Below are 21,742 nucleotides of genomic sequence, written 5' to 3'. Positions count from 1 at the left end.
ACCATCTCTTCTAACTTCCTGAGATGTGGGTCAGACTCTACAGGCCATCTGGTTTGGTGCTGTCACACAAAATCTCAAAAGCATCTGCTGCAGCTGCTGATGAGACATTCCTACTCATCTGAAGAAGTGAGCTTCCTGGATTTGAAAGTGAAGTAGATCCACTGTCAACATCCATTAGTGTGTTGGTAATTGAAACTGAGTGCTAATAGACCCTTGGGCAAATTGGAAATACACTTCAGCAGTTAAAAGTATAGAGAAGTAACTCAGATAAGATGCCTTGGAGACACTTGTGCACATGCTGGAACATCCAGATACATGCTTATTTCCATCTGAAAGACTTGTCAATTATTTAATTCTGTCCCATGTCAAAGTTCACATGTATGTGCTGTTGCTAACATCAGTATATTTAAATAATAAAAACAAACATAAGTCACACCTTTTTCAGTCTCCTTAAGAAGATCTACTTAAGCACCTTAACACGCATCAGAGTAATTTGAATGACAAATTTATTCTCCTGTGTCTTCCTAACTCTGGAAGCTTTTATAATATGTGGATGTCATTATGGTTAGGTTAAGCCAGGTTAAAATCTGGCTTCAGCTCTGCTCTCTTTTCATTTTGCATTATTTTTATCTTAATGATGATGCATTTGAAAAACATGTAACAATACAAACTGTAACTGAAACATTGTATGTTAAATAGTAAATAATAATATCATAACATATGTATGGCACAGGATACTTACCCCTCAATAGCAGATTCCTGAAAAAACAGGGGATGTATAGAGCTCCTATAGAGCAGTTCACCACAATAGTACTGCTGGGTGTACTAATCTGATCTGTTGAAAACAGTGCACAGTCTCAGCTTACTGGAAGGGACCAGACCTCTAGCCAGGGAAAGGGGTGACATAAGCAGTGCATGAGAAAGTATAAATATGGGAAAGATGGGTTAGGCTAAAAGATGCTAGGCTAAAAACAATCTAACAGGCTGAATTGCCTGTAGACTCTGGTGTCCATTGTCTGCTCCCTGGGAAGTAAATTAGGCTAAGAGACAGAGTTACTTCATTCAGCATCAGAAATCAACAGAAAAGTATCCATGTGCTTTAGGGATGATCTGGGTGATTTGTTGAAATGATGAAAGAACATGATGCAAGTTTGTTTTTGTTCATCGCAGCTAAAGTAGTGGAATTAAAGGTTGTTAACGTTTTCACAGCGTAGTTTATAAAATGACTGAGTTTATACACAGTTGCTTTCACAATTATTAAAGTGTGTGTAAAGACTATTTTAAAACATAGTCCTCCATGTCCCCCAAGAGAAAGGCACTAGGGTATATACCGGTACGAAATTATATTACACACGCATATAAAATTCCCCTCTCTCCCCTGCGGGTGGTCTATCCTTCAAGCTCGGGTCCTCTACCAGAGGCCTGGGATCTTGAGGGTCCTGCGCAGTATCTTAGCTGTTCCTAAGACTGCACTCTTCCTATCACGGAGGTCTTCTTCTTCTTCTTGTCTACTTCCACTATGTCTGGTTGGTTAGTCACCACCATCTTGTCCATCTGCATCTAGAAGTCCTACAGGATCTTAGCTCGGCCATTCTCCACAACTCTAAGGGCATCTCCCATTTTGACCTTGGGATTTTCAGGCTGATGTTTCTGTATACTACTATGGCGTTCCACGTATGCCTTGCCTGCTAGCATCTTGTACCCTGCTGTTATGTGCTGGATTGTCTCAGGGGCATCTTTACACAGCCTGCACCTGGGGTCTTGCCTGATGTGATAGACCCCAGCTTGTGCTCAGACCATGTTCCTGTGCTGACACGATTAGTGCCTCTGTGCTGTCTTTCAGTCCAGCTTTGTCCAGCCACTGGCAACACTTCTGGATGTCATCTGCTGGTGGTACATATAGATTTACTCTATGTTTTGCTTCTTGTAATAGAAATTCCTGAAATATAACAATCCATAAATTATTTGATGTTGAAGCATTTTACACCAGCAGCTGTATAAGCCCATTGTGTTCGTTTTCCCCAACACACTTGCACTTATTTTTTCTATGGCAGCTGTTGAACCAGGACGTGATATCTGCGTCTAATAGGCTTAAGTGTAAATTGGATAATGTCAAGCTGTAAATGTATGACATTCCATACTTGTTATCTTGCCATCTTTATTTGTACGGAGGGGGGACCATTTGCTTCTGTTTGTTCTTTAACAAGTCCACCGATTGATCACCTTCATCTGTGCTTTGTCTGACTTTTTGTTTTATTATAAACCCAGTGTTAATTACCAGACAGAACTGACAAATTCAACAGTCCCCACACATATATAATAAAATGTTGCTTTTTCTCCACTCTTGCCCACTTCTAGGCTCTTTCAACACTCAAAAATGTTTCTAAAAACATCAAAATCAAAAAATCAAATTGTCCAATTGTACATACATTTAGTGTCAAGTGTGTATAATTATGTTTTCTCTGCAAATGACATTTGTTACTTTCTTTTCACAGTGACATTTACAATTCCCATATTTTCTAGGACATGATTTAATTTATACCTCTTCAAAGAAATGTTGCTTTGAGCTGAATGAGACCTCAAAAAAAACCTCAACAGTTCCAGCTGCACATACTGTGCAATGCTGCCCAAAACAAACATCCATAATAAATAAATACATAATAAAACTAAATTGTAAGGAGGAAAAAAAGAAAAAGAAAGACAACAGCACTATCAATTTTATTATAAGTATGTTAGAACATTACAATAACATGTTTCCTACTGGTATCATGAATATTTATTGCACCATTTTGTAAACCATGTAGTCAATTTAATGAAGCGAAATTATTCTAAGTGTTGTTTCTTGGTGGGGGTTTTTCTAAGTGCACCACTGAAACATGACTTGAATTAATCTTAAGTACTGGAGAAAGTAGCATCCCAAGGGTACCAGATTGAAAACTGTGCACTTATTGTAATGTATTAAAAGGAAAACACATTTATTTTTCTCTTTGTCTGAATTTAACGAAGCACCACCATCCTAAAACAGAGTTGTCTCATTCTACCCTGGCCTCACATCCCAGTGGAATTCTAAGGTAATTATGATGTTTAGTGTATCATCTCTTTTTAAATGGTTACTCACATCGTCATCAATTATAGAGTGACCATAAAAAACACAATTTTCCTTTCACGCAGAGAAAAGATTAATTTAAAAACTGGCTTGGTAAACAAAGTGACTGTGGCAGACATGAGCGAGATAAAATCATTGTTGTGCATTATATGCCAGTTATTTAAAATATGAAAAAAGTAATTACCCCAAAATAAATAAAGTGGTAGAAATCTGATGAGTTCATAATTTTTAAATGCTTTTACTTTGATAGATAGATAAAAGGATTTATTTCAAACATGTAAAAGAATAAAGTGTACTTCATAGTTGGCAAACAAAACAAAACAAAACAATGTGATACCCAATAACCACGAAAAACTCTAGGAACAGTGAAAATGCCTTGAGCAACTTCCCATTCCTTTATTTTTTGCTTCCAAGAAGTTGGACTTTCTGGTAATTTTAAAGTCATCTCGAGCAATATTTCTCCAGGCTTTATAAATGTCTAACATTTTTCTTCTTTAGACACTGGCTGCTTTTTCACTCATTTTCAGTCCAGTATTTGTACCGATCATTTTCAGTAGAATGTTTTTTGTTGTTTGTTACACCACTTAACATTGACCAATGACTCCATCTCACCTCTCTGCGTAGCAGCAGATACATCTAACCTTTCAGTTGATGAATCTACTGGTTGCTAAAACAACATTGGACTTGGTCTCAGTGAAAGACTGACTGTCAAGAACGCATTCTTCAGGAAAGGAAACAAAGCAAACAAGGTCATGGTACATGACAGCATATGTAAATTTTCAGCTTTCACAGTATATTACTGCATCCAGATAACCTCGCCGACTTCTACTCCAGAGTCCAATATAGCAGGGGTAGTTTAGAGATTACTTGACGATTGGCTGCTTTGAGCTAGGGTCCTTCCAAGCTAGCCTGGGTCTCATGCTTATCCTAATGACCTGTATCCAGCAATCTCAGCTACACAGCAAAATCTCCAGTGTTAAATTAACACTAGAGAGTGTCTATATGGGTCCACACCTCTGAGTGTTAAATACAACACTGTTGAGTGTTAAATTAACACTTTTGACAGTGTTATATGTTTAAAAGTAACCCAGTCAGTTTTGAAGCTTAACAATGGCTAACACTGAGCAGTGCTGGTTTTCTAACACTGGAATATTTCTAACATTTTGAGTTATTTTCCAGTGTTAGAAAATCAGCACTGCTCAGTGTTAGCCATTGTTAATCTTCAAAACTGACTAGGTTACTTTTAAACATATAACACTGACTGGATTCTACGTTAGCATAGATCCCTCCAGAGTTTTGTGCACACGGTTTAGGTAAAAATTAAAAAGGTTGAGGTTTTACATTTAGTTCAGTATTACCTGTTGCCTGTGTCTTTGTCTTTTGGGAAAATACTTTACACAAGTAATGGCTCAAAGAGGATTCCTTTTTTTTTTTTTTTTTTTTTACTGTGCTGCAATTGTTTACTGGATTATTTGTGCCATTAATTAGTGTCAACGAATTTTTATTCGATCTCCGCACAGGATATGCTTGTGAAGATGGAATATGGGGGAGAGCAGAAGTGCGTTGAAGTTCCACAAAGTGATGAATGAAGGACATGCATATTGTATTGAAGAAATAAGTGATGAGAACGCTGTTATTTGCATTTACCATGTCAGACCTTTTGATAAACAAAATTCTAATGAAAGTGAGAACATGTATACTGTTACATCTTTCAGAAAATGTTTTGAAATTGTGGTGCACAGTTCAGAATAAATGTTTTTCAAAAACCATTGCATCTTTTTAGTAAATGTTTATTTCCAAAAGAAATTTCTAGAAGTTCAGAACAGTAAAATTCCCGCTTTTTAGAATGAATTAGAAGATAACTCTTACGTAGTTAAACTAAAATACTCTTTGAGAGTTAATATATAAACTCTTAACACCAAGTGTTAAATTATCAACTCCAGACAGATTTGGTGTTTAACACTAAATCAGAGTTAGAATAGAATAGAATTAGAATAGAATTCAACTTTATTGTCATTGCACATGCACAGGTACAGGGCAACGAAATGCAGTTTGCATCCATCCAGAAGTGCTTTAGTGATATAGATATATTACAATATATATTAGCAATAGTATAGATATGTAAGTATACTACAGAAATGGGTCTATTATGGTATGTTATAATGTACACGGTATGAAGTATGTTGTGAATATTCTATAACTAAGTATGTAAAGGCTGTAGTGAGTACAAGCTATGTGAACAGGATATGAATATGAAATATAAATATGAAAAACTATACAGAATATGAAATAAATAACTTTACAGAATCCGAGATATACAGCTATACAGAAATGGGAACTATGCAAGTTGTAAACAGTTGTAGGATTAAAGATTATTGAATGTACAGAATGATTATTTACACAGAGCTATACAGTAGTGCAGTTAAGATAAGTGAGGGTGTAGATAGTTTCTACAGAGGCTATATAAAGTGCTAGTGGTTGTGAGTGGTGGTTCACTCCATGTTATTATTGTGTGTTTGAGGGTACAGTTGTCCATTGTGGGTGTGTGTATGTTCAGTCCATGAGTTTAACGTGGGTCAGATGTCAGGAGGCAGAGTTCAGGAGTCTGACAGCTGTGGGGAAGAAGCTGTTCCGGTACCTGGTGGTCTTAGTCCGGAGGCTCCTGTGGCGCCTCCCAGAGGGCAGGAGGGTGAAGAGTCCATGTGATGGGTGACTGGGGTCTTTGATGATTTTCCCAGCCCTTTTCAGACACCGCTTCCTGTAGATGTCTTTTATGGCAGGAAGTGGTGCTCCGGCGATGCGCTGGGCAGTTTTCACGACCCTCTGCAACGCCTTCCGGTCCGAGGCAGAGCAGTTCCCGTACCAGACTGTTATACAGTTGGTCAGGATGCTCTCGATGGTGCAACGATAGAAGTTCACCAGGTTAACGTACCAACTCTCCAAAAAGAGTTAAATTAACACTCTCTGGTGTGGACCCATATAGACACTTTAATAGTGTTGAAATCAAATCCGACAGTGTTAATTTGGACATGCTGGATTTGCTGTGTGTGTTTTTAGAACTCCTTACAACAACACCCCAGCATTTTCTCCTTCCAACCCTGATATTTCACATAGCCCCTCAGCCCTTTAAATGTTTGGCAGCCATGAGCACCAGGATACATAACCATCATCAGCCGACCCCCTCAGGTACCACCTGGTGCTCTCAACCATGTTCCTGCCAACAACAGCAGTTTTTTAAGGTACATACAAATGTGAGTTAGACTGTAAAAATAGCAAATTCTTTTCAACAGGTGGAGACTAGCTAAAAAGAAGGGTGGCAAACTAAGGGTATCACAAATTAGCAAGTAAAAATAAATACACACATAAATAATTCCACAATGCTACATCACAGTTTCAAGCAACAGCCACAATTCCCAGTAAACTAAAGTGTAAGACACTGGAAACAGTCTGCTGTAGTGCAGAGTCTCAAAACACTTTTCACATAAGCTTGTATTTGCATAATGTAACCAACCCATCCTGAATAGTAGTTTTTTTTTTATTAGCTAATCTGGCTTAAAGTATTTGTACAAAGAAAAGGAAAACACGAAATAGTGAATCCCACTCGTAGAAGTGAAGAAGCAGACAGACATTTCTTATACACATATTAAATGCAGTAAACATCAAGCTTATTGTCATCCGCCCCAAACAAAGATGAGGATAGCAAAATATAAAATGTCTCAATGTGCCAATGATTCATATAAATTAGACAAGCTTGGACACAAATAGTAGTCACCTTTCTCACTCCGTATGTGTTAATAGACCTCTCTGCATTGAATCATATCTGTTATTAACCTCTGTCTCTCTTCCACAGCTTCCTTCTCTCACCCCAACCGGTCGCAGCAGATGGCCGCCCCTCTCTGAGCCTGGTTCTGCCGGAGGTTTCTTCCTGTTAAAAGGGAGTTTTTCCTTCCCACTGTCGCCAAAGTGCTTGCTCATATGGGGTCATATGATTGTTGGGTTTTTCTCTGTATCTATGAAGCGCCTTGAAGCGACTGTTGTTGTGATTTGGTGCTATATAAATAAAATTGAATTGAATTGAATAGACAATGTACAAACAGGTAATATTTGGCTTATAAAGGAATATGAAGCTTATAACTAGAAGGGGATAAGGTGGTGAAATTTTTGCAGTTGTAGCGGTAATGATTGTTTGATAGCACCGCACAGCAAAATGACTTTCTTTAACCCCTCTGCAAGGTGAGGTAGAACTTTTTGCAAATTTTAATGTGCTGGCAGGAGGCTTTGTGTTGAGTAAAACAGAAAGAGGCAATTTGATTTCACCAACTGGGGGAGTGGTAGGGTCAAAGTTCAACCAGCAAAGATGGAAAGCAAGCACTCCTTTGGAAAAACTCAATTTACTGAGCTGCCACTCAGTAATTTGGTCTCAAATTACGAGTTGGGATAAAAGAACGAGAAGCTATTGTAAGGGTTAAACAAACAACACAAGGATGCAAGAAGGGAGCCAAGAGGAAAATGTGAGCATGAGTTGTAATTGCTCTTTGAATGGTTATTTATTTTGATAAAGGCTAACTATGCATGTTTTACTACAGGCATTTTTGTTCTTTGACTATGACAATAGGCTGTGGGCTGTCTTTAAACGTGTAAATAAGTAGTGGGTATACAGTAGAAGAAATGGCTGGTGACTTGGCCGGTTTATGAAATACATGCATAAATTGTATATATACTACATTTTATATATATATTTACAGCCAACCAAGTGCATTTGTACACTTGTGTTTTTGGAAGTTTAACCACTTTGGACAACATCAAGAAGTTATCCTTCTATACACAAATAATAACTTAAACAAATCTAGTAGCAATCATGAACAAATTGTTCTGTCTTTATTTATTCTCTGCTTTCTCGTCATTTTATTTTATTTTTTGCCTTAAATCTTTTGAACTTCCCTGTTTGTGCATTTCTTGGTATAGGTGTTTTTTATGTGCCCTTATTTTTAAATTTTACTTAATTTCTGTCTTAAGCTTTTGAGCCTTCTTCCTTCTTTATTTTGGTTTATGGTGATAGCCTGCTCTACCATCAGTGGTTTCACCTGTTTCTCATTTTCCTATTAGCAGCTAGTCTATATGAACAATCCCTTGGTAGGTGTTGATTTGCCATTTCATTCAGTATGTCTCACCCTGCATTTTCTGCATTGTTCCCTTTACTCTATTTTGCCCTCTGACAGTATTTCCTTATGTCTTTAAGACCGCTTTTATAGTTTGAAGCCTTGGATTTAAGTCTGCATTCAAACAGAACCTAATAAAAGAAAAGAAGACCCATATATTAAAATAATAGATAGATAGATGCTGTTAATGTTTGTTCATGGGAAATAATCCCTGTAACACAAAACAAACCCTGAATGTCATCAACATTTGAACGTTTACCCCTAATTGACTTAAAATGCAGACAAAACAAGATCTGTCAGTAGGAAGTGTTAGTTGATGACAATTCTGGAAGTAATATTTCCTTTTCTCTTCAAACCCTGTGATAAAAGTCAACAGCTATAGATTCCTCTGAGCAAGTGCTTGAGGATCAGAAATTGAAGGTAATCGAAGCCCACAAAGCCAGCGAAGGCTATAAAAAGCTACCAAAGTGCTTCTGGCTAGAAATTTCCACTGTCTGAAATGTCATTAAAACATGTCAGTTATTGGGATTGTGGAAGTTAAGACAAGCTCTAGAAGACCAAGCAAACTTTCAGAAAAAAACAGCATGTCTGCTAGGCAGAAGGACAAAGCAAATCCATCATATGACTGCAAAAGAGAGGTAGAAAGCTTTAGCTCCAGAGGCATGCTGGTGCCACATTTTACTGTATGGGGACAAGTTCAACACTAAAGAGAAAAAATAAAGGAAACCATAAGATATCACAAAAATCTGTAAAATTGAGTTCCTTTATGAATACGTTTGGAGATAGAATAGAATAGCTTTTTACTGTCACTGTTACAAGAACAATGAAAGGCAGTTTGGCATTTCCCCATGTGTGTGAAGTACACAATAGCGTAAGTATTTACACAATAACAGACAAATTTACATTTACACAAGAAAGATATGTACAATACACAAAACAAAAAGAAAAGATGTGATGTGATGTAATGTAAAAACAACATGCTGGCATTTGTTCAGCTTGGCTGAGGAAATATTCTGATTGGGGGTTATGTTGCACCCAGTGGCAGAGCACACATCATAAGGATAAAAAGAAGAGTGAACTTCACTAGATATCAGGAATTTGTGGATGCAAATGACATGTAGTCAACAAAGCAAAAACAGGGGCCTAATTCAAAAGCAAACCTCGAGGTCCAGCATGAACCTCTTCAGGGAACATCAGCTTTTGGAACAAAGCATACGATCACTTGAATTGAGTGAGTAAAAGAAAACTTACAGGTTCCTCTGTAGTGTGTGACTATTCCCAATTCAGGAATAAAAGCACTCCCCTATAAAAGGTGTAACATGCTGTGATATTTGCCAGAAGGGGTTGCTACTGAATTACTAAGATATGCACATGGCATAGATATTGTTTTTGTAAGTTCATGAAATAAATGTAACAATGCAATAACGTTTGGGACTGAGGAACATTTTATTTCATATCTTCTTTCTGCGGGGAGTGGATGCCTTTTGAAAACGAGTGCAATGTGTGCTTTTTCTCAGTGGTATCCAGACTTCATACCTACCTGTAGAAGTAACCAAACAAGGTAGCTTGAAACTTCTTATCTTTTAACCATAATATCATTGTTGTGTACACAGATTTTTTTCGATAAAGAAAGTATTTACAAAATGTATTTTCTAAATCATGTACAATATTACTTCATTTATTAATTACGGAAAGCTCACACTGATATTTTTTTCCAGTTTCTATTACACTTACTAGTTTTTACTGCCTGTTTTCAGCTTAATAACAGTTTAGTTGCACGTGTACATTTCCTAGCAGTGGACATCTGGCTCATTAATAAATTGTGCTTTTAAGACAGATCACTGCTGTCAGCAATCAGACGAGGCCCATTCCATTCCACTGGTGTTTATTTTTACATAAAATAAAACCGATACATTAGCAAGGAATAATAATTAAACAGTCATGTCACATACGGTGTCGCAGTAAGATGAGCTCTGAATTTGTGCTGGAACTAAGCATATGTGTTCACAAGTACACGTTAGTGCTAACTTGACAGCGTGTTAGCAGATGTTTGGCTCTGCATGTGTCGTCTGATAAATCCTCTGCCTTTCTGGCAATGTGAAATTTTGGCTCCTCTCCCTGTTTTATCATGGGGAGACAGCACAGACCGAAAATCTGACACTGAAAATTCTTATAGCCGGGAATGTGAAACAGCTTGGCCATAATTAAAATTAATGCATGGAGGAGAAGTAAGGAAATGAACCATCACAACTAAGATCAGTTCTTATTATGAATTACTCATCCAGCTTTTTTTACAGGTCAGGGACTGATCTGCCTTTATAAAACTCAAATAAGTTGAATGAGTCTTGGTTGCGTGGTACCTAAGGAGAAAAAAAGAAAGTGTCAGAATAGGATATTAAAAGTGTGAGTCATCCATGAAAGGCAGAATACAGTATTATATCCTATGTCACATTTTTTTTTTAAATCCTGAAATATACGTTTTGCTTCTTCACAATCTATTTTACACGTTTGCAAAGAGTTTTCTACTTGGAATGAAATACAAGGTTGTCACGTATTAGAATATTGGCCTCAGTTACAACGAGCAGAGCAATGTAACAGAGTTCTGTTTCAACTCCAGCAATATGACTCACACACTGTCATGCGTGATGCCAGGTGCTTCTATACGCAGCAGATAGCTCCTTTCAGTGGACAAATGAGACTTGTATTAGAGGGATGTGATATAAGATTGCTTTAGTCTGTGTTCAGGTGGAGATGAGCTCCATCCTGTTATCTATAACAGAGCTGCTCATTACTCTGCAGCAAGCTAAGCGGAAACAAATGCAATCTGTATGGAAATGCATGCTGCTTAGTCACAATGCTGACTTTTGGTAACAGAATAGGGCGTTTTCTCTGTGCTTATGTCATGTTTTCAGTATAGCAGAGGAAGTAAATGAAAGAACTGACATCTAACTGCAACAATCTGGGATCATTGATGAATTAAACTTGAAATTCTGTAGTCACGATTACAAGTTCAACCACAGCATTGCAAGTGCGCTGATGCTCTTAACAAACATTCAAGCTCATATTCACACCTATGGCTATATTACGACCACCACTTAACCTAATGTGCATGTCTTTCGACTGAGAGGCAGCTGGAGTACTCAGAGTATTCATGTAGCCACAGGGAGAACATTCACAAACTCAACCTTCTTATGTTCAGGAAACAGACCTAGCTACAACCCTTAAGGGATTTAGTTTTTCTTAAAATGCTGTTATTGTTTGGTTTGTTTGTTTAATTAAAATTGTAAGAAGTGAATATGTCTTCGACATCTGGGTCGCATATTATTTTAGCATAGTTTCAATACTTTTAACTGAGTCTGCACAGTGAAAAATGTAGTCATTTAAACTGATATGTCAAATGCTTGTGTTGACTCACATTTGCAATTTATGACACCCCCACCCCCCTCACACAAACACACACACCAAAGAATTCCACAATCATTATCCTGCTTGTAATTACCTCTTTTTCACAGTTGGCAGGTTTTATTCATGGTAAATCCACTATGGCACGAATACTGAATTAGTAGCTGTGAACTGGTAATGAAGTCCTTCACTCCATTATTCTATGTGCCAAACTGATGAAGTACAACTGTGTTATGTTTTAGGGATCACTAACTTGTTGTGAGAGCTCTCTCTCAGTGCTTGTCAAAATTAAAAAGTAAAGTTTCTGTCTGCCTTCTTATCTCAACAAAAGTGTGGGATTTATCAACAGCTTCTCTGCAGGAAAAATTGTTAAGCAGACAATACAAGAAGACAACTCTTTTATTTTATTTTATTCCCACACCCTCCACTGGAATCTCAGATTTTTTTATTATTCTTTATTCACAGCATTTCTAGAATGGGGTTTGATGAAAAGCCTTATGACTTCAAATCTGACAGTATATTCAATTTAAAATCTACAGTGGGTGATGTGACTTTGAGAAACAAACAAAGAATCCCAAATAAGTGCTGAATTCCATAATGTCATAAAAAAAAGCAAATCTTTTAGTTTAGAACTGCTGAGCTTGGGGACAATTGTTTTGTTTTACTGACCCAAGCAGACAGCTGAGGTTGAGCTGCAGACATAGCCAGCGCTGGGCTGGACAAAAAAGTATATATATATATATATATATATATATATATATATATATATATATATATATATATATATATATATATATATATATACTTTTATATATATATATATACTTTTATATATATATATTAGGGGTGCAACGATACACAAAATTCAAGGTTCGATACTTTCGTGTCACGGTTCAATATTTTTTCGATACAAAAACGCCTTTCTAATTTGTCATTTATTAAAAGTATAAATATAGGTTTTAACTCAAAAGTACAGTTTTTAAATTTAATGTTGCTGAAACAACAGAATAATAAAATAAAATGAATCTATCTGATCGAGAAATCACTCATCTTTGGAGTTTATTACAGAGAAATGTCTCTTTCCAAAATAAAAGCTATACTATACGCTTCTTCTGGGCTATATTCTCAGAAGCATATTAAACATATCAGGTCCCCATAAGGAGAATCATGTGCTAACGGCTGTCTAAATGACTCGGGTAAAGTTTGTAGCATGCGTGCTTGTTGTTTTTGTTGCTTCCACTTGTCTTTGCACTAGGATGATATCGGTGTAAATGTGCAGTCATATGTGAAGCCTAGGCGGAGTAGTCGAACGCAGATCCACTGAGCGCTCAACACAGACAGCATTGTCAGAAGAAAAGTTGATAAACTAAATTTAAAAAATTGTACTGTTCGATACATATGTGTACTGAACCGGAAGCACTGTATCGAACGGTTCAATATCAATATATATCTATACAGGGAGTGCAGAATTATTAGGCAAGTTGTATTTTTGAGGAATAATTTTATTATTGAACAACAACCATGTTCTCAATGAACCCAAAAAACTCATTAATATCAAAGCTGAATGTTTTTGGAAGTAGTTTTTAGTTTGTTTTTAGTTTTAGCTATTTTAGGGGGATATCTGTGTGTGCAGGTGACTATTACTGTGCATAATTATTAGGCAACTTAACAAAAAACAAATATATACCCATTTCAATTATTTATTTTTACCAGTGACACCAATATAACATCTCCACATTCACAAATATACATTTCTGACATTCAAAAACAAAACAAAACAAATCAGCGACCAATATAGCCACCTTTCTTTGCAAGGACACTCAAAAGCCTGCCATCCATGGATTCTGTCAGTGTTTTGATCTGTTCACCATCAACATTGCGTGCAGCAGCAACCACAGCCTCCCAGACACTGTTCAGAGAGGTGTACTGTTTTCCCTCCTTGTAAATCTCACATTTGATGATGGACCACAGGCTCTCAATGGGGTTCAGATCAGATGAAGAAGGAGGCCATGTCATTAGTTTTTCTTCTTTCATACCCTTTCTTGCCAGCCACGCTGTGGAGTACTTGGACGCGTGTGATGGAGCATTGTCCTGCATGAAAATCATGTTTTTCTTGAAGGATGCAGACTTCTTCCTGTACCACTGCTTGAAGAAGGTGTCTTCCAGAAACTGGCAGTAGGACTGGGAGTTGAGCTTGACTCCATCCTCAGCCCGAAAAGGCCCCACAAGCTCATCTTTGATGATACCAGCCCAAACCAATACTCCACCTCCACCTTGCTGGCGTCTGTGTCGGACTGGAGCTCTTTACCAATCCAGCCACGGGCCCATCCATCTGCCCCATCAAGACTCACTCTCATTTCATCAGTCCATAAAACCTTAGAAAAACCAGTCTTGAGATATTTCTTGGCCCAGTCTTGACGTTTCAGCTTGTGTGTCTTGTTCAGTGGTGGTCGTCTTTCAGCCTTTCTTACCTTGGCCATGTCTCTGAGTATTGCACACCTTGTGCTTTTGGGCACTCCAGTGATGTTGCAGCTCTGAAATATGGCCAAACTGGTGGCAAGTGGCATCTTGGCAGCTGCATGCTTGACTTTTCTCAGTTGATGGGCAGTTATTTGGCGCCTTGGTTTTTCCACACGCTTTTTGCGACCCTGTTGACTATTTTGAATGAAACGCTTGATTGTTCGATGATCACGCTTCAGAAGCTTTGCAATTTTGAGACTGCTGCATCCCTCTGCAAGATATCTCACTATTTTTGACTTTTCTGAGCCTGTCAAGTCCTTCTTTTGACCCATTTTGCCAAAGGAAAGGAAGTTGCCTAATAATTATGCACACCTGATATAGGGTGTTGATGTCATTAGACCACACCCCTTCTCATTACAGAGATGCACATCACCTAATATGCTTAATTGGTAGTAGGCTTTCGAGCCTATACAGCTTGGAGTAAGACAACATGCATGAAGAGGATGATGTGGACAAAATACTAATTTGCCTAATAATTCTGCACTCCCTGTATATCCCTATATATAGATAGATCACGTTTAGTGCAGGAACAAATAAAAATGTGATTTCCTTTAAAAGAGAGAGAGAGAGAGAGAGATAGATAGATAGATAGATAGATAGATAGATAGATAGATAGATAGATAGATAGATAGATAGATAGATAGATAGATAGATAGATAGATAGATAGATAGATAGATAGATAGAAATTTCCCTTCCTGCCCCTGTGGGCAGTCTATCCTTCAAGCTCAGGTTCTCTACCAGAGGCCTGCGCAGTATCTTGGCTGTTCCTAGGACTGTGCTCGTCTGAACAGAGATATCCAATGTTGTTCCTCGGATCTGTTGGAGCTACGTGCTTAGCTTGGGGGTCACCGCAATTATTGCTTATTGCTTGCTCTTGGTACTTCTCAAGCTTCTCGTGTTCCTTCTTCCTGATGTTGCTGTCATTCGGAATCGCTACATCTGCTTATTTTGTTGGTTTTTGTTTTTTGCCCTTTATCCCCGTCCCTCTTCCCCGCTGTTTTTCTTTCCCTGTTCCTTTCTCCCCTTTCTTTTCCCCAGTCAAGTCTGTCCCATTTTTAGCAAGTGAAAATAAAATAAAATAAAATAAACAATTAAAGGTGAATCAAATAGACCATTACGGCAAGGCTGGGATGGTCCATTTGGTAAAGTAAATCAGTTGGGCATCTTTCTTCGCCTTTAGACAATAATTCTGATGGCAAAAGAGCCAAATGGGACAGGCAAAAAAAAAAGAAAAAAAAAAAGGAATCGCTACATATATCACTACGGCTGTCTTCTTCTGTTTGTTTACCATCACTATGTTTTGTCCATTTTGTCACCATTTTATCTGTCTGTATCTGGAAGTCCCACAGGATCTTAGCTCGGCATCTCCCATTTTGACTTCAGGACTTCCAAAGATGTTTCTGTATAGTTCAAGTTCAAGTTCGAATTTTATTCGCCACATGCAGGTTGCCCTGCAGTGAAATGAACCCGCCCCCCGACCTTACAGACACAACACAGACATCACATGGGGATACAAGTCACAGAACGGTTGCATTACAGAAAAACCACTGTATTGTACACTACAATGGGAAAAGTACAAGAGGAAAAAAAGAGACCTCTACTCATGCTGGGCTACAGGAGGACAGTATGAGAACAGGAAACAAAAAAACTCCTCTGCACAGAAAAGCACATAAATGTCCACAGTACAACATTATAGAGCACGAGACCAGCAACAGGGTTGGGTAGGGGATAAGGAGTAATCCCAGGCAACACAGCAGCCATCCTGCCACTGCGCCGACTCTCCAGCGCCGGCCCAGACCCGCCTCGTGTTCCCAGGAGGCAACAAGCATCGAAGGCATTGGAAGGGGAGGGGGGATGTGTGAGTGCTTATCAGTGTAAGTGTATGTGTGTGCGTGTCCATAGTTCACCCTATCAGGCTAAGTAAACAGTCTACTAGCCAACCCAGGTGGCCTTGCATGGGATGGGAAGAATAATCATCACACAGTCGTTATCAGGGAGTTTTTGTTCGGCTCCAGCCTTGGGCCTGTGCAGCTGGCGCCGTGGTGTCCGCATGTTGATGTTGTTGATTTTTCTTTTATGCGAGCAGCTCAGGAGAATTTCAAAGCTATTCTTAACACTCCAACACTGGTCTCTCAATCTCCCGTTGGAGAACCACGAGCCTCCCCATGATGGTATCAAACTTCTGTTCCGTGGTGTTGTCAGTCTTGTGATTCTGAGACCCCACAACTGCAGTGAGCCGTTCTGCGATGTGATCCAACTTTCGCTCAAGGGTCTCATTTTGAGCAGGCCTCTCTTTGATGTATCCCAATATACGCTCAATGGTGTTATTTTGAGTCTTCACGGCAGCTGTAAGCGTCTCCAAGGTGTTAACCATGCTGCGTTCGTTGTGAGAGCTCGCGCCTCGTCCCATTGCTTCAATTCCAGCGGGCAGCCTTGGAGGGGTTTGAACAGCCGGTTCCGCTCTCTTAATTCTCCGATAAGCCAGGGCCAAGCCAGCTCCGATCAGCAAGAACCCTGTTATCATGGTTCCGAATAGGTAGATATCTTCAGCGTCCTCGATTGACAGTCCCGCCAGGCACATGATCCTCCAGTTCTGCCACCCGTCCATCGTGTATCCGGGAGGGGAAGTCCCTCCAGGGCACTCAGGCTCTCCCGAACCCAGACTTCTCGTTGAGAAAAGGGTGTCAACAGCATTCAGAGTATACTATGCCGGCCACTTGGTTATTGCATCCCATTATGCCCTGCCCGCTAGCATCTTGCACCCTAGTGCAATGCCACACCCTGGCTATGGAGAATCCAGGTTTCAAGCCTTGCTATGACTTTATCTTTCAGGTCAGTTCCTTTCGCTCACTTAACAATCCTTCTTCGAACACACTTGGGGCTTGGTACCCAATCTCGGGTGGGGGTGATGGTATCTCCCCCCTGACCTATATCCTGGCTCCCCCTTGCCATAGCATGTGTGTTGTACCTCGTCAATCTCTAGCAGTGAGAGCATTCCCTTCTTCCAAATGTGGGAACACTGAGAGACTAGTTGTTTCGCCGTCAAAGTGGATGTGGGTATCGAAGATTCCATAGGTCCCTGATCCTATTCATGTAACTCCTTCCAAAATTGTTTGATTTTTGGGTTAGTTCCTAGCTGCGCTACACTGTAGCATTTAATGGTCAAACGTTACACTATAGCTTGTAGGAGTGGCTCATAGTCAAAGTAGCCATTCATTTGACTTGAAGCCTTGGATCTCTCCCATTCTTATTATGTCACTCCATCTTTTTTCCTACCTTGATAATTTCACCTTCCTGTGTCTCTTCCTCTGAATCCTCTGCTGTTTTTGGGATTGTTTTTTTGGACACAGTTTTGGAATTCATCTGTGTACAGTGTAGGCTGTCAGTTCACCATTTACCACAAATGTTATGTTGTCTATTTATACAAAGTAAATAAAGTAAAAGTGAGTGGATGAGTCAGTGAAGCTCACTTCTGCCTGATGACAGCAATACTGGCTGAGTTGTTAACGATATCCTGAACTGAAATGCATATACTATTATATATTGTATATATTTTTATTAGTTTCAGATTTAGCCATTCTTGTATTTTGCTTGTTTACGTTATTGTATTTTGCACAACTCTGTTGCTTGTGAAGCTCGCACACAAGAATTTCACTCACATGTACTGTACCAATGTACCTGCACATGTGATGTGACAATAAAAGTGATTTGATTTGATTTGAACTTTTTTGTCAGTAGGTGCTGCTGTTAGCCAGCATTACTGAAACTTTATTTGAAGTGGACCTAACATTGCTGGATTCAGACACTTGACAAATAAACTCTCATATGATGTTAGAATATGAGAGGGAAAGTGAGATTTTTAGAACCCTCAAGCCTAATATCAGCTGGCATTATGTTAGCTTATAACCAGCTGTTGTTGTTTAACCCGCTCATTATTCATTTCCTGGAGACAGGAGGGTTACATGTCTAATCTGCTGACAATAATTGTGACAATATCTGGAATGGATAATCATGTTTATGTTCACTTTCGTGTGTCAGAGACCTGATTTCAGTTCAGGAGATGAGGTTTGAGGTGAGGAGGAAGAGAATGAGTTGAAAATGAAGGAAGACAGAGAGTAATGGTGGAGAAAGCTGGTGGAAAGGTGGATAAGACAGGCATAATGACAATAGATGATGATAATATACACGTACGAACGTCAATGGTCTAATGTATTTTCAAGTGACAATTCTTTACTGTTAGTGCACATTTGAGGTTGTAGAAGTAAATTTTTTATACAAACAAAAAAACCTCAGGTGAACTAAACATGGAATCAATTTAAATAAATTTTATTAAAGGGGAGCGCATTCAAGTTCTGGAAAAATGCAGTGGTGGAGCAGATTTAAATCATCTATCAAGTTGCCAGCAGAAATGCTACTTTAGCATAATTCAATAATCAGAATGGAGGCACTTAATAACAGTTGTCTTAAAAAAAATATGAACTGACAATCAAATAAATTTTATGTGCAAGGTCAGTAGGAAGCTGAATTACACACACTGGAATATCTGAGGTTTATTTCAGCATCTGCATTTACCCACACAGTGAAAATACCTGTCAGTTTTATCACTTGGCGACACGGTTTCTCTCTGTTCAGCTTTAACCTTATACATAAAAAGGTCACAAAGTGGGACTACACATACTTAGCAAACATCACTATGCATCAGAACCCTGTCACTACAGTGGTAGCTGTGCAAGCGCTTAGGGAAGAAAATCATCGTAAAGCAAATCACTGCATACCCCACGTAAACGGGGAACATGGATAAATTAAATCCATTAAAGTAAATGATTAAAGACGTGGAGGTTTGCTGCTGCATGTCTAAAATTACATTTGAACCAGCATCAAAGCCACAGCTAATATGTGCATGCCGTTTATATATGGGGTTTTTTATGTTTAGGTATATTTAGGATGGATATGCAGCCCGTGATGTATTAGTAATATTGGAAAAGGAAAAGAAAAATGAGTTTAAGTCTCCTTCTTGCCAGTTTTCCATTTTCTTTTTGCTTGACAGAGTCGTGATAAAAGCCTGTGTAAATTAATTTTATATTTATGCATATTCATATTTCCATTATTTTTTGGGCATTTTCATAATTTATTTTTAGAAAATCTAAGTTAAAGATTTTAAAAATCTGCAGTAGCCTGTATATCAAGTATAAACATCCTACATCTGAAAAGTCATTCAGGGAGAGCAAAGTTGTGACACAGACCTTGAAATTTAATATGAGACTCTCTTAACACTAGCAGAAATGCAGTGGAAATGAAGAGTATGATGGGTGAAGAACAAATAACTTGCATTTCTCCTTTCCTCTCTGTTTGTGATTTTCACTTAGATGTGAATGCCTTTGTTGAATTAAATTTATCTGCCACATGTATTCATTTCCAAGAAAATTATATTTGAAGTTTCCTTTTCTGTCTGAACTGCAACCACATTACCATAATGCATCCTTAGGCAGTTTCCATAGAAACAATCTTTGTGAACATTCCTTTGTAGAGCTGATGTTTTCCAGCGTATGACTTTTGTCATTTGATGAAATAACACTGCCAAAGTTACCTTCAATAAATGATAAATATGCAAGTAGCTTTAGTTACACAATGCATAATTATTATCATTATTTTGTACATTCGTATGGAGTCTGACCTTTCTTACAGTAAAATGCTGCTCGAGGGCCTGGAGATGTAGGAAAAGCAGATGAAAAAACACATTTACATGTTTAAGACATGTTAGCGTACTCCCTGAGTTTACTTGGCGTACCTTTCAAAAATACCTTTTTTAAAGTAAAGCTACACAAATTCTAAATGCAAATAAACAAAATCCAAAACACATTTAAAGTTGCTATATATATATAATAGTATAATAGTGGTTCAGATATTACATGTTTGCTCACTGTTATCACTCTCAGCTTTATTGATTTATTTTCTTCCTGAAATGTTGTCATAATAAAAGTTTTAAGCTCAAGTGGTCTAGGTTGAGCCATGGACCCTAGAATGATGAATGAACAGAAGTCTCAAGTTCACTCAGTTCTAATTATTACTGTTAAGGGATGCTTAATTGTTTTACTGGAAAAAATAATGCCTTCTTTGTCCACACAAGAAAAAAACAGGTTGATGAATGAACAAAACCAGCTTTACTGTCAACCTCAAGCCTGGGACACTGGTAAGCAAACAGACACAGTGACAAACGGCAGTGCTAAACCTTTGTGAAAAAATATATCATAAAACTGTAGTAAAATACAATAAATATGAACATTTGGCTATTACTGTCTGATGCTAAACTGTCTTGCATCTACTTTATAGTGTCACTTTACCTGTATTTAGAATACATGAGCCAATTAAAATGGTCTCTATCTTATATAGGTGTTACAAAAGTCTTGTGAATTTCAGGATTTGATGCGTCTGTAATTATTCCAATTAGGGGTACTACGCTTAAAGATAAGCCTATTACATTTGTATGAAGGCATTTTCAAAATACTTTTTAAAGGGCAATTTGTTGTTTAATTGAATCAGATAATCAAAAATTAATCCATATTAACAGTCATAATGCAATATGCGAAAGTATTTACCAAATGAATTATTGCTGCAGTTGCAGTGTGCAGAAGGTAAATTCATATGCTGGATCAACCTTGTGGAAGACATTTCAGGCTTATTGAATTTTTATTGATGTATGTTGTCCATTTCGTATTCATATGTTTTTACTTTTGGCTTTACTGATAGAAAAAGCAGGGAATGTTAACTGTTCTCTAGCACTAGATGAGAGGACTTTGTGTGGACTTTGTTTTGACACAAAATAGAAAGAAAAAGAAGAAGAAAGACACAGTCCTCTCCCTGTGTTTGTCTATTACGTCTTAATTTCTGATGCTTAACCCTTGTGCGGCCCCGGGCCTGGACAAAAAAAAAAAAGAAAAGCGTCCGGGCGCCAGTCCCTCAGTGAGGTCCATGACCACTCGAGTGGCCAGGTTCTTTTCAAGAGGACCGAGCTTGTCGGGCTTGCTGGCGTACACCTGCATTTTCCACGCATAGCTGGACCGGGCGTCGCATGCAACCCATATCTTGATCCCGTACCTGGTTGGTTTGCCGGGCATGTACTGCCTGAACAGACACCTTCCTGTTGGTGAGATGATGAGACACAGGGAGACAGAGAGAGAGACAGAGTTCAGAACGTTTCCGAGTTTCACAAGCACAAAGGGAGAAAACCAAATAAAAGCCCCGAGCGAAAAAAAAAAAAAATACAAAAAGTACAAAGAACTACATTGAGGAAATCCGAGTATCTGTCCCACACGTCCTCATCATCATCATCATTTCACACACACACACACACACACAAACACACACAAACACACACCTCTAAACAGCACCAGTCTCTTGTCCACGGTGACCTCGGGTCCTGATCAGTACATGAGAGTCAAGCGCCCGCACCACTCGACCGACATCGCTCTGACCGGGGCCAGCTTGTCGTATCGACTGTGGTCGTCGCAACACCTGGCCTCTCTGGTCTCTCGGTCATTGAACCGCAGGGCGCTC

At 38.6% G+C, this 21,742-nt stretch overlaps 1 long non-coding RNA gene across 2 annotated transcripts in view; it reads left to right on the top strand.

Annotated features, from left to right (window-relative positions):
• The window catches only part of LOC146679054 (uncharacterized), a 68,731-nt gene extending 60,781 nt beyond the window's left edge, over positions 1 to 7,950 (top strand). The window contains exon 4 of one of the 2 annotated variants that reach the window (XR_014912534.1): positions 6,957 to 7,950. This is a non-coding gene — a long non-coding RNA (uncharacterized LOC146679054). Of the gene's footprint in view, positions 1 to 4,626; positions 4,865 to 6,956 lie in introns of those variants that run through there. The other variant, XR_014912533.1, reaches the window with a different exon arrangement.
• Positions 7,951 to 21,742: the final 13,792 nt, after the last annotated feature.

Source organism: Rhamphochromis longiceps, linkage group LG1, assembly GCF_057381845.1.
Source record: "Rhamphochromis longiceps isolate RC_006_pf linkage group LG1, R_longiceps_female_GT1.1, whole genome shotgun sequence".
NCBI lineage: Eukaryota > Metazoa > Chordata > Actinopteri > Cichliformes > Cichlidae > Rhamphochromis > Rhamphochromis longiceps.
Note: the sequence above shows the minus strand (reverse complement) of the source record. Positions and strands in the feature narration are given on the sequence as shown.